General features: G+C 36.1%; 1 protein-coding gene across 1 annotated transcript in view; it reads right to left on the reverse strand.

Annotated features, from left to right (window-relative positions):
* Nucleotides 1–20116, reverse strand: part of NUBPL (NUBP iron-sulfur cluster assembly factor, mitochondrial) — a 278977-nt gene that overhangs the window by 10804 nt on the left and 248057 nt on the right. The window contains exon 11 of the transcript XR_013761865.1: nt 1469–1651. The gene's annotated coding sequence lies outside the window, so the exon portion shown is untranslated. The remainder of the gene's footprint in view (nt 1–1468; nt 1652–20116) is intronic.

Genomic DNA, 20116 nt, shown 5'->3' on the forward strand with positions numbered 1-20116 from the left:
TGGTTTCTTCTTGGCACAAAGAGCAAGAAGAGCAATGATGGCAAGACAAGCTGAAGAAAGGAGGACGACAGGTGGGAAAGGAGAAAAACGTGGACAGGACTCTTACGGTAGAAAGCAGACAGTTCCCACAAAAATCAGTAGAAATATGGGCACGTGCATATTTATGGGACAACTTAAGAAAAATCAACAATCCAATTCTATAAAGATGCAAAAATTCATACTACAAAATACAGTAAGTAGGTAGAAAAAAACAGTTCATAGCATGCTACTGTCTGACTGCATCCCTCAAAATTCTTACGGTGAGACCTAATCTCAAATGTGAGAGTTGAGGCCTTAAAGTCACCAGCTCTACATTCAAGAATGGGATTAGCACCATCAGAAGAGGCTTTAGGGAGCTTGGTCTCGTCTTCCTCTTTTGCCATGTGAAGACAAAGACAGAAGACACCGTCTTTAAAGCAAAAACTAAGTCCTTACCAGCCACCACATCTGCTAGTGTCTTGATCTGGGATTTTCCAGACTCCAGAACTGTAAGAAATAAATTTCTATTTTTTTTAAGATCTACACTGGGCACAATGGTGTGAACCCATAGCCCAGCTACTCGGGAGGCTGAAGTGGGTGGATCACTTGAGCCCAGGTATTAAAGTCCACCCTGGGCAACATAGCAGCACCTCATCTCTAAATAAACAAACAACCCAATCTAATGTGTTTTCTCTCTTTCTCTCTTTTTTTTTTTTTTTTTTTTTTTTTTTTTTTTTTACAGTAGTCCAAAAGGACTGACATAGCAGTTTCATCAAATTTAATTATAGATGTCAAGAGAATAAATCCTTTAAAATCTAGGATACCCACTTAAGAGTACAGTTCTGGCGTTGCTTCTTAAAGCACAGTAGGCGGCAAACATTTTTATAATCCCACCAAAGACTTATCAGTTAAGTCCTTCTCAGGATGAAAACTCAAAAGCAGTTTATACAGAGCAAATAAGGAAGAATTTCAGTGTTTGTAGAGATTTTTCTCTCATGGTATTAGCGCAAAAGGAGATTCCACAAGACCTTTTGAAGACCATCTTTGCTGTGACAGTTTATGACTACCCTTTGAATTCAACAGGTCATTAATAATAAGCTAAATTGCATTTAGCAGATTGGAAATGTAGTTTTATGTGACTTTATAGACTCTTGGATTTGGGCAACAGTAATTAAGTAGACAGGACCATCTGATCATTTACATCATTAAAATGTATATTTCCCATATGTTGTACTGTGTAGTGCCAGGGCCATCATCCTTATCCAGGTCCTGTTTCCCTCGGTTATATTGTGATGGGATCCAATGGTTTTCACTGCTTTTGTTACTGAATTGTCCTGCTGCCGCCACCACCACCACCACCACCACTACCACCTCATTTCCTGCATTTGGCTGGACCAATCTTTCTAAAAAATATGGCTTCTATAAGTCACGGCCAGAGTCAAGAACTTACCAGTGTCTGTTTCTTGGTAACCCTGCAAAAATAATGGTGCCTGCAATGTAAATTGTAGCATTCTTCACATATTGCCTTAAAACAATACAATCCAGCGACCATTCCATTTCAGAACATTTGTGCTGCTTCCTTCTTTTTCAGTAGCTGTATTGTACTCCATGGTATGCATGTGCCATAATTTTTCTGGAAGGAAATGGGTTGAGAAGGACATACATATTTCTCCGCATCATCATAAGGTTTTATTTCTGTATAAACACAAGTGTAAAAAAGAACAATACCCATGATCCCCACTCAACCTCCCAACTTAAAAAAAAAAAAAAAAAAAAAAAAAAAAAAAAAAAAAACACCCTAAAGTTCGCCAATGCCTTAGCTGCTCTCTGTGCTCCTTTCCTGACTCATGTTCCTGTCTCAGACCTCAGAAGTAACTCTAAACTTGATTTTAATGTTTATCACCCCATAGGTTTTTAAGAAAATTTTATCCCACGCATAAATGGCAAAACCAGACATGAGTTGATTTTGCCTGTTTTTGAGCTCTTTGAAATAATGGTACACTGTAAACTATCTTCTGTAATGTGCACTTTTCTCACATTATGTTTCTAAGATTCGTCCATTTTATAAAAGTAGCACTGAGGCATGGTATTCTAATGTGTGACTCCTACAGCGCATTTATTCATTCTTCTATAACCTGGTGTCTTGGTCTGTTGAGCTGCCACATAGACGGGGTAACTTATAAACAACAGAAATTTATTTCTCACAGTTCTGGAGGCTGAGAAGTCCAAGCAAAGGGTGTCTTGTGAAGGTCTACTTCTGGTTCAGAGATGGCTCTCTTTTCGCTATTACATCACATGGTGGGAGGGAGGGACTAGCTAGCTCTCTGGGGTCTCTTTTATAAGGGTCCTAAAACCTCAAACCCCTCATGACTTTATCACCTTCTCAAAGCCCCACCTCCTGGCACAAGGTGACTTGGGGGTTAGGATTTCAACATATTAATTTAGGGGGCTGTATTAGATTTTTCACTATAATAAAATATCTAACACTGGCTACACATAAAGAACAAAAAGTTTAACTCACAGTTTGGGAAGTCAAGGGCATGGCACCTTCGTTGGCTCAGTGGTCAGCGGCATCGCATCATGGCAGATGACAATGGCCGGAGCGTGCAAGTGATCACAGCTTGAAACAGGACACAGGAGGTGGTGGGGTGGCTTTTGTAACAGCCCTCTTTTGAGGACCGCTGGAGAACCTCATTTGGAAGGCTCGCCTCCAATAACTCAAGGACCTCCCACCAGGCCCCACCACCTCCCGATAGCGCCCCCCTGTGGACCAAGCCTTCACTTACAGTGGACTCTGGGGGAAATTCAAACCACTCCCAAACAGCAGGGAGAGCACATTCAAACCATAGCAGACAATTGGATTGTTCGCAGATTTTTGCTACTTTGAACAGTGCTGCTATGAACATTCTTATACACGTCTCCTGGTGACATGTACAAAGAGTTCTCTAGAAACACTGAGAAGCAGTGTACTAAGCTATGGGACTACAATATTACAATAGTGTTCCCAAAGATGGTTGTACCGCTTTTCTACAGCTAGCACTGTCCAAGACACAGCTCTCTAACACTTTATCAGGTCTCTCAACTTTTAGCATCTAGTAGGTGTCAAATGGCATCTCATTGTTTTTGATTTGCATTTTCCTGATCACTACTGAGATTGAGCTTGTTCTATTTATTGGTGATTCATGTTCCCTCTTCTGTGAAATGCCTGTTTGTCTCCACTGCTTAGTTTCCAATAAAACCCCCTTTATTGATTTGTAAGAGCCTTGAATTATTCCCAACAACTAGTGTTCTGTTGGTTTTATGTGTTTCAAGTGCCTTTCCAGTTTGTGACTTATCTCTTTCTACATGATGTTGTTTACTAAACAGACATTTTAAATTGTAATATAGACAAATTTATTTTTTTAGGATTAGTGTCTTTTGTGTCTTGTTTAAGAGATTCTTCCCATGGTCAGAAAAATCCAAAATTTTCCTCTGAGTTTTAAAAGTTTGCCTTAAAAATGATTTTTACATGATATAAGTTAATGTGCCATGTAAAACTTTTTTTTGACATTTTTTACCATATGGAAAATAAATTGTCCCATCCCAACTTTTTTAGTGATCTGCAATACCCATTTTTAATCATAAATCAATACTCAAATATTCATTTCCAATTTTCTATCCCTGTATCAAACCAAACTGTCTTAATTACTATAGATTTATGTAAGTCTGATACAGTGAGCTGCTCCCCCTTGGAGCTTCTTTGTTATTCCTAGATCTTTGCTCTTCATGTAAATTTAAAACTCAGTATGTTAGGCTCTTTTAAAGGGGAGAATTATGTTTCATGGAATGCCTTTTTGTACCTTTTAAATTTTGTCTGGAAGGATCCTCTAAAAATAGAATCATGTCATTGGTAAATAGTGATAGTTTGAGTTCTTCTTTTCCTATTCATATCCCTTTAATTTCCTTGGTCTGTCTAATTGCTCTGGCTAGAGTTTCGAGGATGATATTGAATAGAAGTGGTGAAAGAGGGCATCCCTGCCTTGTTCCAGTTTTTAGGGGGAATGCTTTCAGTTTTTCTCCATTTAGAATGATGGTGGCCATGGATTTAGCATAGATAGCCATTACCACGTTGAGGTATGTTCCTACTATCCCTATTTTTCTAGTGTTTTAAGCATGAAGGGGTGTTGTATTTTATTAAATGCTTTCTCAGCATCTATTGAAATAATCATATGATTCTTAACTTTAAGTCTATTGATGTGATGGATTACATTTATTGATTTCTGGATGTTTAACCAATTTCCCATCCCTGTGATAAACCCCATTTGATTATGGTGCACTATCTTTTTAATATGTTTTTGTGTGAGATTTGCCAGAATTTTGTTAAGGATTTTTGCATCATAGAGGTGTGTGTTTTGTAATATGCACATGTGTGTGTATGTGTGTGTGTGTGTGTGTGTGTGTGTGCGTAAAAATTTTTTTTTTGCTGTGCTGGGGGTTGAACCCAGGACCCCACACATGCTAGGCAAATGCTCTATCACTGAGTTAAATCTCCAGTCCTATAAAAAAATTTTCAAAAAATTCTCATGATTGTCTATTGTATCAAGGTCAATGATATTTCATGTCACTCACGGTTCTCTGTATTCTGATCCACCTTACTTTCTATTCTATGACTGTTTTACACACATGAAGCTACATCTTCAGTCGGATGGTTTCTCTCGGGCTCCCCATATGTACACTTTTCAGCTCACTCTCACCCTTGTCATTTCTTGCACAAATTATTTCCTCACATACAACCACTTATTCTTTATTCTTCAAGCCTGATTCCACATCTTATTTCCCTAATCCACTCCATAAAGGGGCAAATGTACTATAAGTAAGGTTTGGGCTCTTATTTATTTTAAAATACACTTAATTTGTAATAGCTTGGTGTGTTCAGTTAAAGTATGAGCTCCCTAGCAGCAAGTAGGGGCTGAAACAGAGTTTTAATAGGTTCTTCTCAGTGTTAAATGTATTTTAGACTGACCATGATTGCCAACCTTTGGGGCCCGTCACAGTAAGACCTTTTAGTCTTCCTATGCTGGCTTTCTGTTGTACTTGATCTGGGTGAGCAGCTATGCTTAGTGAGCTACGAAAGAAAGCCAAGGTCTAATGGAATTTATTTGCAAGTGACTTTTACAACACAATTTGAAAATACCTTCATCAACAGAGACAGCTTAATAACATGATTTCATGGTGGTTTACAATACATCCGTATAGTTCTCCATTTGAAGAGATGATAAAGAAACAACTGTGTGGGCCATAATTAAATCTATTAGGCACAGTGTGAAAGATAATGTTTAAACAACAGTTCAGCAGCTGCAACACCCATACTCTTCAGTGGGTTTTTTATGGCTTGAAACATATATAGTTGGATTTATTATCCTTATTTCTCAATTTTAAAAAAATGAAAATCTTTATTGCTTGATATATTTTTCTAAAAGAAAGCTGATGTTAATCTAAAGGCCCAAACTAACCTGCAGTATAAAAATTACCAAAGGCACAAGGTATAAGTGAGATGAAACAAAAACTCATAGTCGTGGAACTTTAAAATACCTAAAAGATAGAAATGATAAACAGCAGTAGGCCCTGAAATATACAGACCTTTTTGTCTTCTTTAATTAAAGAACATTTTTTAAATTAAAACCCCTTTTCTATTAACCAACTCTGTTGCTAACAACCCGATATTCAAGGGAACTACTTGCATTAATAATTTGGAAGAGTGGCACATCTCTGTTTTATATAGACCATCCAATTTCAGAGTTTCCAAGGTTTTCGGAGCTCTTATAGGAAGTTAAAACTGAAGATTGGATTTAAATGTTCGTTAAGTAAGAGTGTCTGATTAGGAAAGTGGTCTGCAACTAAGTTCTAGTGTTAACATGCTCTATGGAAACTTTAAGCCAAATTATTTAGAAATAGTTTAAAATGTGATAACAATTTCCTGCTCCAGATCACACAATAGGATGTGGCAAAGGAAGAAAATATAACAAACAATTGAACTGATTATTATTCAATTTTCTACGTGAATTCCAAACGTCAGTAGTTACTCAAACTTACAAGCAATAGGAAGAGAATGTTCATCTAGTTTTTCAATATGGTGTCTTTAGAGAGAGAGACTTTGAAAAAGTAATTTTTAATAATCTTATATGGAAATTTTGACATTTTAGGCTTTTAAAAAAGGTTAGTGTCTTACAAAAATACTATTCTAAACTGGGTGTGATTGCACATGCCTGTAATCCCAGTGACGTGGGAGGTAAGGCAGGAGGATAGCAGATTTGAGGCCAGCCTCAGCAACTTGGTGAGACCCTGTCTTGAAAAATAAATGAGTAAACAAAAATACTATCCTGAAAAGCATAATCCACTATCAGAAAGCAAATCATTAATGCATCATTTTTACAACTTTACTGAAATATAATGATGCATAATAAACTGCACATATTTAAAATGTACAATGACCAGCGTACATACCTGGGCAACCATTGCCAGAATCAAGTTAGCAAACATTTCTGTAACCTCCAAAAGTTTCATTTCCTTTTAAATGCATCCCTCTCTCCACAGCCCTTCTCTCCCAGTACCCACCTCCTGGTGGTACTAATCAGTTTGTCACATAATTGAGTTAGCATTCTGGAGACCTGTATATAGACCAATTATACAGGTTGTACCCTTTTTGTCTACCCTTTCATTTAGAATTATTATTTTAATACTCGTTGTTACATCAATTATGCATTCCATTTTACTGATGAATTTATAGCCATTCACCTTTTGTTGCATATTTCTTTCCTGTCTTTGCATATTACAACAAAGCTGATAGGAACATACACATGTAAGTCTTCATGCAGATATACAGTTTGTTTCTTTGGGTAAATATCGAGAAAGCAGAATAGATTTTATGGAGCGTGAACCTTAACTTTGAAGAATGTGCCAGACAGCTTAACAAAGTGGACTCTTTTACATTCTCACCAAAAGAGTATAAGAGTTCCAGTGGATCCACATCGCCACAAATACTTGGTGTGGTCAATCTTTTTTCCTTTTTTCTTTTTGAAACTGGGTCTCACAAAGTTGCCCAGGTTGGTCTTGAATTTGCAGTCCTCTTGCCTTAGCCTCCCAAGAACCTGGGATTATAGTCACACACCACTGCTCCTGGGATTGGTCAGTCTTTTTAACTGTAGTCATTTTAGTGGTTTAAATTTGCATTTCCCTAATAGCTAAAAATGTTGAGCATATTTATGCTATGTTTCAATGATAAAATTTCTTTGGTGAAATGTCTCTGCGAATGTTTTGCCCAGTTTTAAATTGGGTTGTCTTATTAATAGGTGCTAAGAGTTCCTTCTATATTTTAGATAAGAATTCTTTGTTAGACATATATTTTACAAATGTTTGCTGTCTATAAATTGCCTTTTAAGTTTTTTCTAACTGTGCCTTTCAAACAGCTGTTTAATTCATCAGCTATTTCTGTTCTAGTTTTATAGTGATTTTTGTATCTTATTTAGAGATATTTGCATAACTCAAGGTCATTAAGATTTCCCCCTATATTTTCCTTCTGGGAAGTTTACAGTTTTCAGTTTTACATTATAGATACATAGGTTTTTGTTTGTTTTTGGTGGTGCTGGGGATTCAACCCAGGGTCTCTTGTGTGCTAGGCAGGCACTCCGTCACTGAGCTACATCTCCAACCCTTCTGACACATTTTTTGTAGAAGTACAAGGTAGCGAGGTATAGGGAGAGCCTCATTTATTTGCAAAAAGATGTCTAATTGTTCAAGCCCAATTGCCGGAAAGATTTCATTCTCCACTGAGTTGCCTTGACACTGTTGCTGAAAATAATGTCACTAAACCTGTGTTGTCATTCTCTATTCCACCTTACGGTTCTATATTTCTACATTTGTACCAAGGCCACATTCTTGATTGCTGTGGCTTTATAATAAGTCTTGAAATCAGGTGACATAAGTCCCCAAATTTTAATATTTCTTTTTTCAAACTCTTTTGGCTATTCAGGACCCTTTTTATTTCATAATCTTCTTTGGAATTTTTTCCATGGACAGTGGAGTCGCCTGTGAACAGTTTTATTTCTCCCCTTCTAATCTGTTTGCCTTTGTTCATTCTCTGTTACACTGTGTAAGACCTCCAGTCTGACACTGAATAAAAGTGGTGAGCTTGGAGAGCTATGCAGTGAGTCTTCACAATTAGCTATGATGTTAGCTGCAGGGTTTTTTTGTTTTTTTGTTTGTTTGTTTGTTTGTAGTTACTGTTTATTAGATTGAAAAAGAACAATAAATTTTGTATATGCTTTGTGTATATCTAATGAGATAAAAATGGTTTTCCTTCTTTAGTCATTTTGTTTTAGTCAGTTCCTTCTTTAATCTGCTGGGGTTTGTTGTTGTTGTTGTTTAACGTAATGCTGGAGTCAATTAATCAAGATGTTGCTGAAGAGTTTTGTGTCCCTGTTAATATTTGTAGTCTTCTTTTCCTTCACTATCTGGGTTGTGTTTTAAGTACCAGGTCAGTTCCAGCTTCATCCAAAGGGTTGGGAAGTGATTATTCCTTTTTTGTTTTCTGGGAAAATTTGTGTAGAACTGTCATTGTTGCTTCCTTTAACATTGGGGAGATGTTGCCAGTGAATGCATCTAGGGCTGGAGTTTGTTGGTTCTTAATTACAAATTACATTTCTTTACGTGATTTATGACTATTCAGGTTTTCTATTTCTTGAGTGAGTTTTGTTAGTTTCCTTCAAGGCATTTATTTCATCTAAGTTGTCAGTTTTATGGACATAAAGTTGTTGGTAATAGTTCCTATTGTCCTTTTAATTGTCTGTAGAAGTTTAGTGATATTTCCTCTTTCTTTTGGTGATTTATGTCTTTCTTCTCTTCCTCTTTTCTTAGTGAGTCTAGCTAGAGTTTTGTCAGTTTTCTTCATCTTTACAATAGGCCAACTTTGATCTATTTCCTCCACTGCTTTTCTTCTCAACTTCATTGATTCTTTCTTTCTTCTCTTTAGATTTTACTTTCTTTCTCTAGGTTCTAATGTGGAACATCACTGACATGAGATCTTGCTTCCTTTCTACTATAAGCATTTAATGCTATGAATTTCACTTTAAGTTGCATTGCTTTAGCTGCATCCCATAAATTTTGATAGGTTTTGTTTTCATTTCTATATCATTCTGAATATTTTATAATTTCCCTTTCTTCCTTGTTGAACCAGGGATGATTTAGAATTGTTTTATTTTCACATATTTGGGAGTTTCTGGACACCTTTTGGTATTCTATTCTATTTAATTTCTTTTATGAATATCTCACATGATTATGTTAAATGTGCTTAAGTATGATTATGGCCTGGAGTGTGGTCTAACTTGTCAAATATCTCACATGAATGAAAAAAAAAATGTGTCATTCTGCTGCTTTGGGGTGAAGTGGCCTGAGTTTGCTGTTGACTAAGTCTCATAATCCTTACTAATTGTTCTTGTTCCATTGATTACTGAGAGAGGCATATTGAAGTCTCCAACTATAATTGTGAATTTATTTACTTTTAGTTCTATTTTTGCTTCCTGTATTTCAAGGCTGTTTTGTCAGGTGGATACATACTTAGAATTGCTACATCTTCTTGCTAACAATGCCTTTATCATTATGCAATGTCTTTTTTTCACCCCTGGTAATGTTCTTTGCTCTTTGGTGTCTGATAATGTTGTAGTCACTCCACCTTTTTAAAGAAATCATTTTATTATTTATGAGGTGCTAAGGAGCAAACCCAGTGCCTCACACATGCTAGGCAAGTGCTCTGTCACCGAGCTACAGCCCCGGCCCTCCATCTTTTTTCTGACTCATGTTTATGGTGCATATCTTTTCCATCTTTTGCTTTAAACCTATTTGTATCTTTGCATTTAAGATGGTTTTCTTAGCCAGGTGTGGTTGCCCATGACTTAATCCCAGCCACTCCAAGACTGAGGCAGGAGGACCACTTGAGCCAGGAGTTGGAGACCAGCCTGGAAACATAGTGAGACCCAGTCTCAAAGAAAGAAAAGGAAAAAAAAAAATATTTGCTTTCTTTTGTACAGTATATAATTGAATCTTTCTTTTGTATCCAATTTGACAGTCTCTTGTCTTTTATTAAGTATGTTTTAATAAGTACTATTGAAATTATGAATATATTTGGATTAAAATTTTCCACCTTGCTATTTTTCATTCATTCTATTGTTTCTTTTGTACCTATAATTCTGCTTGCTTTTGGATTTTTTTTGTTTTTTAATATTTTTATTAATTTTCTTATTTATTTTTATGAATTTTTAAAATTTTTACAGGCTGCATTTTGATTCATTGTACACAAATGGAGTACAACTTTTCATTTCTATGACTGTACACAATATAGATTCATATCATTCCCGTAATCATATATATACATAGAGTAATACTATTTCATTCTACTATATTTCCATCCCCCACTCACTCCCACTCCATTTTCCTCTACACCATCTAAAGTTCCTTCATTCTTCTCTTCCCACCACCACCACCATCCCCATTATATATCATCATCCATTTATCAGAGAAAACATTCAGCCTTTGGTTTTTTGGGCTTGGCCTATTTCACTTAGCATGATATTTTCCAACTTCATCCATTTACCAGCAAATGCCATAATTTTATTCTTTTTTATGGCTCAGTAATATTCCATTGTGTATATATGCCACAATTTCTTTATCCATTCATCTATTGAAGGGCATCTCAGTTGGTTCCACCATCTAGCTATTGTGAATTGAGCTGCTATGAACTTTGATATGGCTGCATCACTGTAGTATACTGATAATCAACATGCATAAATCTAAAGCATTTTTATTCATAAGAGATGAAACACCTGAAAGGGAAATGAGGAAAACAATTCCGTTCACAATAGCCTCAGAAAAAATAAAATACTTGGGATTCAATTGAACCAAAGAGGTGAAAGATCTCTATAATGACAACTACAGAATATTAAAGAAAGAAACTGAAGAAGACCTTAGAAGATGTAAAGATGTCCCATGTTCTTTTTTTATTATTTATTTTAATTAAAATCATAAATCTACATAGGGCAATCTTATTTGATTCATTCTGTTATTTTTTTCCCTTCCCCCCACCCCTCCCACCCTCTTCTCCCTCTATACAGTCCTTCCTTCCTCCATTCTTACCACCCTCCTTATCCCTAACCCTAAACCTAACCCTAACCCTAACGTAACCCCTCCTACCCCCCCTTATATGTCCTCATCCGCTTATCAGCCAGATCATTCGTCCTTTAGTTTTGAGATTGGCTTATCTCACTTAGCATGATATCCTCCGATTTCATCCATTTGCCTGAAAATGCCATAATTTTATCATTCTTCATGGCGGAGTAATATTCCATTGTATATATATGCCACAGTTTCCTTTATCCATTGATCACTGAAAGGGCATCTAGGTTGGTTCCACAATCTGGCTATGGTGAAATTGAGCAGCAATGAACATTGATGTGACTGTATCTCTGTAGTATGCTGATTTTAAGTCTTTTGGGTATAGGCCAAGGAGTGGGATAGCTGGGTCAAATGGTGGTTCCATTCCAAGCTTTCTGAGGAATCTCCATACTGCTTTCCAGAGTGGCTGCACTAATTTGCAACCCCACCAGCAATGTATGAGTGTACCTTTTTTCCCCACATCCTCGCCAACACCTATTGTTGCTTGTGTTCTTGATAATCACCATTCTAATTGGGGTGAGATGAAATCTTAGGGTAGTTTTGATTTGCATTTCTCTTATTACTAGAGATGTTGAACATTTTTTCATATATCTGTTGATTGCTTGTACATCTTCTTCTGTGAAGTGTCTGTTCATTTCCTTAGCCCATTTGTTGATTGGATTATTTGTATTCTTGGTGTAGAGTTTTTTGAGTTCTTTATAGATTCTGGAAATTAGTGCTCTATCTGAAGTATGAGTGGCAAAGATATTCTCCCACTCTGTAGGCTCTCTCTTCACATTACTGATAGTTTCCTTTGCTGAGAGAAAACTTTTTAGTTTGAATCTATCCCGGTTATTGATTCTAGCTTTTATTTCTTGTGCTATGAGAGTCCTGTTAAGGAAGTCTGATCCTAAGCCAACAGTTGAAGGTTTGTACCTACTTTTTCTTCTATAAGATGCAGGGTCTCTGGTCTGATTCCGAGGTCCTTGATCCATTTTGAGTTGAGTTTTGTGCAGGGTGAGAGATAGGGGATTTAGTTTCATTCTGTTGCATATGGATTTCCAGTTTTCCCAGCACCATTTGTTGAAGAGGCTATCTTTTCTCCATTGCATATTTTGGACCTTTGTCTTGTATGAGAAAATTGTATTTATTTGGGTTTGTGTCCATGTCCTCTGTTCTGTACCATTGATCTACCTGTCTATTTTGGTACTGGATTTTTTTTTAATTATTGTTTTATCCCCACTGCTGGTCAATTACTTAACTTCATTTTAAAACTGTTTAGTAGCTATTTTAAATTTGTAATGTTCAGTTTTCATGACTCACAATCTACCTTCAAATAATATACCATTTCTCATATTGTATAGGAATTTTGTAACAGTATATTCATAATATATGCTCATCTCTTGTGCTATTGTTGCCACATAATTATGCTTACACTTGATATAAACTCACAATACATTGCTATTATTTTTATTCAGTCAATTGTCTTTTAGGAAAATTATAAATAAGTATTTCATATATTTACTTCAATTTAAACCATTTTCAGAGATCCTTATTTCCTTATGTAGATCAGATTGTCTGGTATTCTATTTTTTCTACCTGAAGAACTTCCTATTACATTTATTGTAGTACAGTGCACTGCAAATAAATTCTCAGCTTTTGTTTTCTGAAAAAGATTTTACCTTTTGAATGTTTTCATTGGCATAGAATTCTGAACTGACAGTTGTGTTTGTCAATTTTAGTACTTTAAACATGTCTCTTATGACTTATAGCAAGTTTGCTGTAATTATTTTTGTTTATATGTAACATTAATTTTTAAAAATCTACTGCTTCATTATTTTCTATTAATCTTTGTTTTTACAGATTTCATACAATGTATCTAGATTTAAAAAGTTTTTGCTTGGATCTTTCTGAATTTGTAGTTTGATACTGTTTTAGTCAGTTTTTTTTTTTTTTTTTTTTTTTTTTTTTTTTTTTTTGCTGCTGTGACTAAAAGGACTCAACCAGAACAACTGTAAAGGAGGAAAAGTTAATTTGGGGGCTCACAGTTTCAGAGGTCTCAATCCAGAGACAGCAGGTTCCATTCCTCAGGGCTCAAGGTAAAGCTCAACATCATGGTAGAAGAGGGTGGTAGAAGGACCAGCTCACATGATGATCAGAAAACAGAAAAATCTACTCTCCAGATACAAAATATATACCCCATAGCCACATGCTCAATTCCCACCTCCTCTGGCCACATGCTACCACTTTAATTACCACTCAGCTAATCCCTATCAGGAGATTAATCCACTGATTGGATTAAGATTCTCATAACCCAGTCATTTCTCCTCTGAACCTTCTTGCATTGTATCACACGTGAGCTTCTGGGGGACACCTCACATCCAAACCATAACAACCAGTTCACAGTTTTTTTCTTGTTCTAAATGTGGGTATGATGCTTTTTCCGATTTTCTCCATCCTAAGCAAAACTGAAATTCTCCCCAGTACTTTGTGACTGTTGCTTTTGAACTTCATAAGCTACCCTGAATTTAAAATGAAAATGAAAATAAATCATGCACTGCCATACTGGGGGTTGTAGCTCAGGGGAAGAGGACTTGCCTAGTGCTTGTGAGGCACTGGGTTTGATCCTCACACCATATAAAAATAGATAAATAAAGGTAATGAGTTCATCTACAACTAAACATATTTTTTAAAAAATCATGCATTGCCAAAACATAATTTTTTAAATTAATTTTTAAATTAGAGATTTACAGTTATATACAGTAGTTGGGTTCATTCAAATGTGCATGGCATTTGATTTCAATTCATGAGTCCCCTTCTCCCTCCTTTCCTTCCCCCATTCACCTTCCTCTACTCTACTAGACTTTCTTTCACTCATCTATTAATTTATATTTGATTGGTTCTTTTGACCTATGCATAAAGGTGAAATTTTCTGTGGTATATTTATATGTGCACATAACATGATTTCTTAAGAACTCATTCTACATTGCCTCCCCTTTACCCATCCCTCCACTCTGCCTGTCAATCTCTCATTACTGATCTTCTCTTTATCTTATGTTATCCTAGACTACCTTTCCCTTCCTTTATTTTACTCTAGTTTCTGCGTAAGAGAGAAAATATTGACCTTTGAGTTTCTGAGTTTGGTTTATTTCACTTAGCATGATGTTCTTCATTTCCATCCATTAACCAGCAAATGTCATAATTTTATTCTCTTTTATGACTGAATAGAACTCCATTGTGTATGTGTGTGTATATCTCACAATTAATCCATTCATCTGTTGATGGGCACCTGGGTTGATTCCATAATTTAGCTATTGTGAATTGTGCTGCTATAAAAATTGAGCTGGCTGTATCACTATAGTATGCTAATTTTGGAAAATACCAAGGAGTGGGATAGTTGACTCAAATGGTGATTCCATTCTTTTTTGAGGAATCTCCATACTGATTTCCAGAGTGGATGTGCTAGTCTGCAGTCCCACCAACAAGGTACAAGTGTACCTTTTACCCTACAACCTTGCTAGCATATATTGCCAAAACATTTGTGAAGAACAAAGTGAAGATAAAGACAGTGACTTAGTGGTACAAAAATAAAGAAATCAAAGAAATCAATAGAATAGACTGTCCAGAAACATTTAACTTACATGAGAAGGTGGTACCACAGAACAGTAGTAGAAAAGACAGTCCCAGTAGTACTGGGACAATTAGATATTCATAAGGAAAAAAAAAAATGAGACTTAATGCCTACCTCCTCAGTAATAACAGCAAAAAATTAAGATGGATAGCAGAACTAAATGTAAGAGCCAAATAATTACACCTCCAGAAGTTAATATGAGATAATGTCTTAGTCATTTTGTGTTGTTACAACAAAACACCTGAGGCTGGAAATGTCATACTAAGGTTTATGAGACTCCCAGTTCTGGAGGTTCAAGGGCATGGTGCTGACCTCTGCTCAGGTTTTGGCGTGACATGTTAAGATTCCATTCTCTCATTATCACCACACTGGTGATCAAAGCTTCTAGCTCATAAACAAAAGACAAACCATATCCAAACCACAGCAGGTAATAACTTTGTGACCTTAGGGTATGGTGAAAAAATCAATGATAATAAAAGAAAAGAATGGTATATTTGAAACATTAAAACTAAGATCTTTTGAATATTAGAAGATACCATTAAGACAGAGAAAGGCAAGTCACAGAATGAGAAAAGATACCAAGATACATTAAGCACTCCAACAATACAAGAAAAAAATGCATAAGAATTTTTTTCTTTTTTTATTAGTGCATTATAGTTATACATAATGGTGGAGTTTATTTTGACATATTCATAATTGCATATAACATACTTTGTTCCATTTTGATCTCCAGTATTTCCTCTTTCCCTCCTCTTTTCTCTATCCAGACCTCCTTCCTCTAGGCTACTGGTCTTGCTTCTATTTATTTATTTTTAAAATCAGTACATTACAATTACACATAAAAGTGAATTCATTGTGACCCAGTCATACATGCACAAGGATAATTTGGTCAATTTCATTCGGCAGTTCCCTTTTCCATCTCTCCTCCCTCCCCCTTCACTGATTACCTTTTTATTTTCATGAGATCCCCTTTTCTTAAAATTTCTTTATAGCTTCTACAAATGTGAGCAAACATTTGACCCTTAACTTTTTGAGTCTGGTTTATTTCACTTAGCATGATGTTCTCCAGTTCCATCCATTTAGCTGAAAATGACACAATTTCACTCTTCTTTATGGCTGAACGAAACTCTACAATGTGTGTATACCATATTTTCTTCATCCACTCATCTGTTGATGGGCACCTAGGCTGGTTCCATAATATGGCTATTATGAATTTTCACAAGACATTTGATAAGTACTACATAGCAGATGATATCCAACTAGCCAATAAATACATAAAAGTTGTTCAACTTCATTTATCAGGGAAATGCAAGTTAAAGCCATAATGAAATATCACTAAACAACTACCAGTAATTCCACTCCTAGAAATAACAGCAATTCGAGTACACAAACACCAAGAAAATATGTAGAGGAGTGTTCAGAACAGCATTTATTTGTGATAGTTAAGATACTAGAATTGAGCCAAACATCAATCTACAGAATGAATAAATGTGTATATTCAAGCAATGGAACATTCTACAGCAAAGATGAACAAATCATGGCTACAAGCAAGAACAGACATGGGTCTCAGAAACATAATACGGAGCAGAGGCAATCAAAACAGAGCAAAAGGAAAGTGGTTAATATGAACAAAAGAATATACATGATTCTATATATATAAATTTTAAAGAATAGGTAAAACTCCAATGTTTAAGTGTTAAGAGCTCAGCAGTGGGTAAGCTCTCTGTGGGAGGAGGGTAGTGATTGGAAGGAAACCCCTGGGCTTCTGGAAGCTGGCAGTGTTCTATTCTTAACCTGGCTGGTAGTCATGTGAACGTTCACTTTGTGAATAATCAATGAAGCTGTACATTTTATGTCTTTAGTGTTTTCCTGCATATGTATTATACATGAAAATCTCTGCCAAACCCCTGAAAAAGTTTTTGACCACTAGCAAGTTTTATTTTTTACTAGACGTGCTTCAAGTGGAGCAGTGGGACTGGCTGAACGGTAACACACTTGAGTTCTGACCAGGAGTCTATAAGATATCTGTATTTTCTTGAAGAGGGGTGGGGGTTGGGGGAATTCTTCTTTTTATTTGGAACTGAGAGATATAGATTTCAGATAGGGCATATGTACATGTTGACTTTACTATGGACAAAAGAGGTTTAGAGGACTGGGATTGTAGCTCAGTGGCAGAGCACTAGCCTAGCATGTGTGAGGCACTGGGTTTGATTCTCAGCACTGCATATAAATAAATAAAAATAAAGGTCCATCAACAACTAAAAAAACGATTAAAAAAAAAAAAGATGGATTAGAGATAAGTGACCAAAGTAGGCTATGAAATACCCTAACACTAACGTAGATGGACTTACATACTCAAGTCCAAGGCACAGAAGGGAAACTTCAGGTTTCCCTGTAGCCTGCCTTAGGAATCTTAGAATTTGGTTGAAGTCAAAGAACAGAGAGGGCTTTGGGAAGAAATTTTCCTTTAGGATGAGTCACTCCTCCTCTCCTGGAATGGAGCAAGTGAGGGAGTCTCCTTTCTCTCTGGGATAGCAGAATAGTTATTCTCTATACTCTACAGACACATGAAGAGGGGGGAACAGATATTATTCTTTAACAGGCAGACTAGCAGACTATCTGTGCTCGAGTCTTATCTTTGAAGAGAACTCTTCAAATTTTTCTTTTCTTTCCTTTTTTTTTTGGTGGTACTAGGGATTGATCCCAGGGTTTCACACAATATATCTTACTCCTTGCTTTTACGGCTTATTTCCCTCCCTCCACTTCTAAATCTGCATGTATATTCCAACTCCATTTTTTCCCCAGAAACTTTCTTTGAAGCATCTGCAGACACTAATCAAGTGAAGAAGACAAGGGGATGGGGAACTATATTTATGGATCTTTTCTAAGTAATATGTAGAGACTACCTTAACCATTTCTACACTAGATGTGCCAAATTATGGCACATAAAGCACCTTTAGAACTTGCTTAAATCATGTTTTTCAGAGTTAAGTTTGGTTTAAGTACTTGCTCTTTATTATTCAGAAGTGCTCAATGGCCATCTATATTGTCCCCTTCATAAATTAACAATAAAAATAACCATCTGCAACTTTAAGTCATTATTTCCTTTTCAGTGATGAATGATGATCACTGTGTCCACAAAGGTTTTTACTCATGATATGAATTAGTATGGATAAGTGGTCTCCAGAATTTCAATTCATATATAGCAGCATGTTTCTTTTAATTAAACTTTTATTTTTATTTAGACATAATTGTAGATTTTCATGCAGTTGCAAGAAACAATGCAGATTCCATGTGCCCTTAATCTAATTTTCCCCAATAGTAACATCTTGCAAAACTATAATACAATATCACAACCAAGGTACTGACATCAAAGAAGTCGCAGTACAGAACATTTCCATCATCACACAGATCTCTCTTATTGTCCTTTTATAGCCACATTCAATTCCCTCTGTCCCCTCCCCTCCATAACATGGTTGCCAGTAACCTGTTTTCCATTTCTATAATCCTATCATTTCAAGAACGTTACATGAATGAACTCATATACTGCATAATCTTTTGGGACTGACTTTTTTACTCAGCATAATTCTCTGGAATTCACCCAAGATATTACAGGTATCCATAGTTTGTTCATTTTTAACTGTGGAGTAGTATTTCATGGTATACATGTACTACTGTATGCTTAACCATTCACCTATTCAAGAAAATTTGAGTTGTTTTGGGCTATTAAAACATAAAGTTGCTACAAATAGCAATGTATAAGGTGTTGCCTGAAAATATGTTTATAATGATATGCAGCTCTTTTCCTAAATTTCTGACTGATAACCACAGAGCAAAGGACATCAAAGCATTTGCTAAATATCCTAGGCCACTTCCTTATAACTGAAGATTAACTGATGACTCATTCTTATCAGTACTTGCAGTTTTACAACTATCTTTTACCTGACCTTGTAAAGTCCTTGACTGAGCATTAACTAGAAAGATACGTTTTTCAAAGCATATTCTTTTTTTTTTAATATTATTATTTTTTTTATTGTAAACAAATGGGATACATGTTGTTTCTCTGTTTGTATATGGCGTAAAGGCATACCATTTGTGTAATCATAAATTTACATAGAGTAATGTTGTTTGATTCATTCTGTTATTTTTTCCCTTCCCCCCCACCCCAACCACTCCTCTTTACCCTCTATACAGTACTTCCTTCCTCCATACTTGCCCCCCTCCCTAACCCTAACTCTAACCCTAACACTAACCCTTCCCTCCCCCCCATTATGTGTCATCCTCCACTTATTAGCGATATCATTCGTCCTTTGGCTTTTTGAGATTGGCTTATCTCACTTAGCATGATATTCTCCAATTTCATCCATTTGCCTGCAAATGCCATAATTTTATCATTCTTTATGGCTGAGTAATATTCCATTGTATATATATACCACAGTTTCTTTATCCACTCATCAATTGAAGGGCATCTAGGTTGGTTCCACAGTCTGGCTATTGTGAATTGAGCAGCTATGAACATTGATGTGGCTGTATCTCTGTAGTATGCTGATTTTAAGTCCTTTGGGTATAGGCCAAGGAGTGGGATAGCTGGGTCAAATGGAGGGTCCATTCCAAGTTTTCTAAGGAATCTCCACACTGTCAAAGCATATTCTTTGAAACATGAACTCCATGAAATATTCCTACAAGGCACTGGTGGGGGAGGGTCATGGCCACAGTGAAGAATAGATCTCTCTTGACATTAACAAAGGCACACTGGTGTACAAAAGGAGGAATCCAGAAGCCAACTACCCAAGTTCACATTCCAACTTCATCACTAGAAATAGTAACCCTTGGCAAGACACTTAACCTTCCTATACCTCCGCTTCTGCATCTGTAAAATGAACAGTACTCCACTCATATGAATGGAAGAATGTGAGGACACATAGCACTTGATAAATATTATTATTTATTATTACTATTGCCATCACAGATTCAAATTTTAATAATACACATGCCAAGCACTATTTCTGAAGATGGAGGTTCATGAAGTCTGGGCTGAGTCTGGTCTTGATGAACAAGCAGAGGCTCAACTTTATTAACAACATGTCCAAGATAATACTGAAGATAGTATTCAAACCCAGACCAAATTGCCTGGAGGGGAGGTGTTACATATATGTCCGTGTACAAATTTAGTACTTTCTTTAAATGACTAACTCCATTGTCCTGGAAGAATGTAGTTCTCCCCCATAGTGGGACTGTAACTCATGATTCCTCAAGAGGTAGTTTCAATAAAATAAAATGCAGTTT

This window comes from Sciurus vulgaris (assembly GCF_902686455.1).
Source record: "Sciurus vulgaris genome assembly, chromosome: 2".
NCBI classification, from domain to species: Eukaryota; Metazoa; Chordata; class Mammalia; order Rodentia; family Sciuridae; genus Sciurus; species Sciurus vulgaris.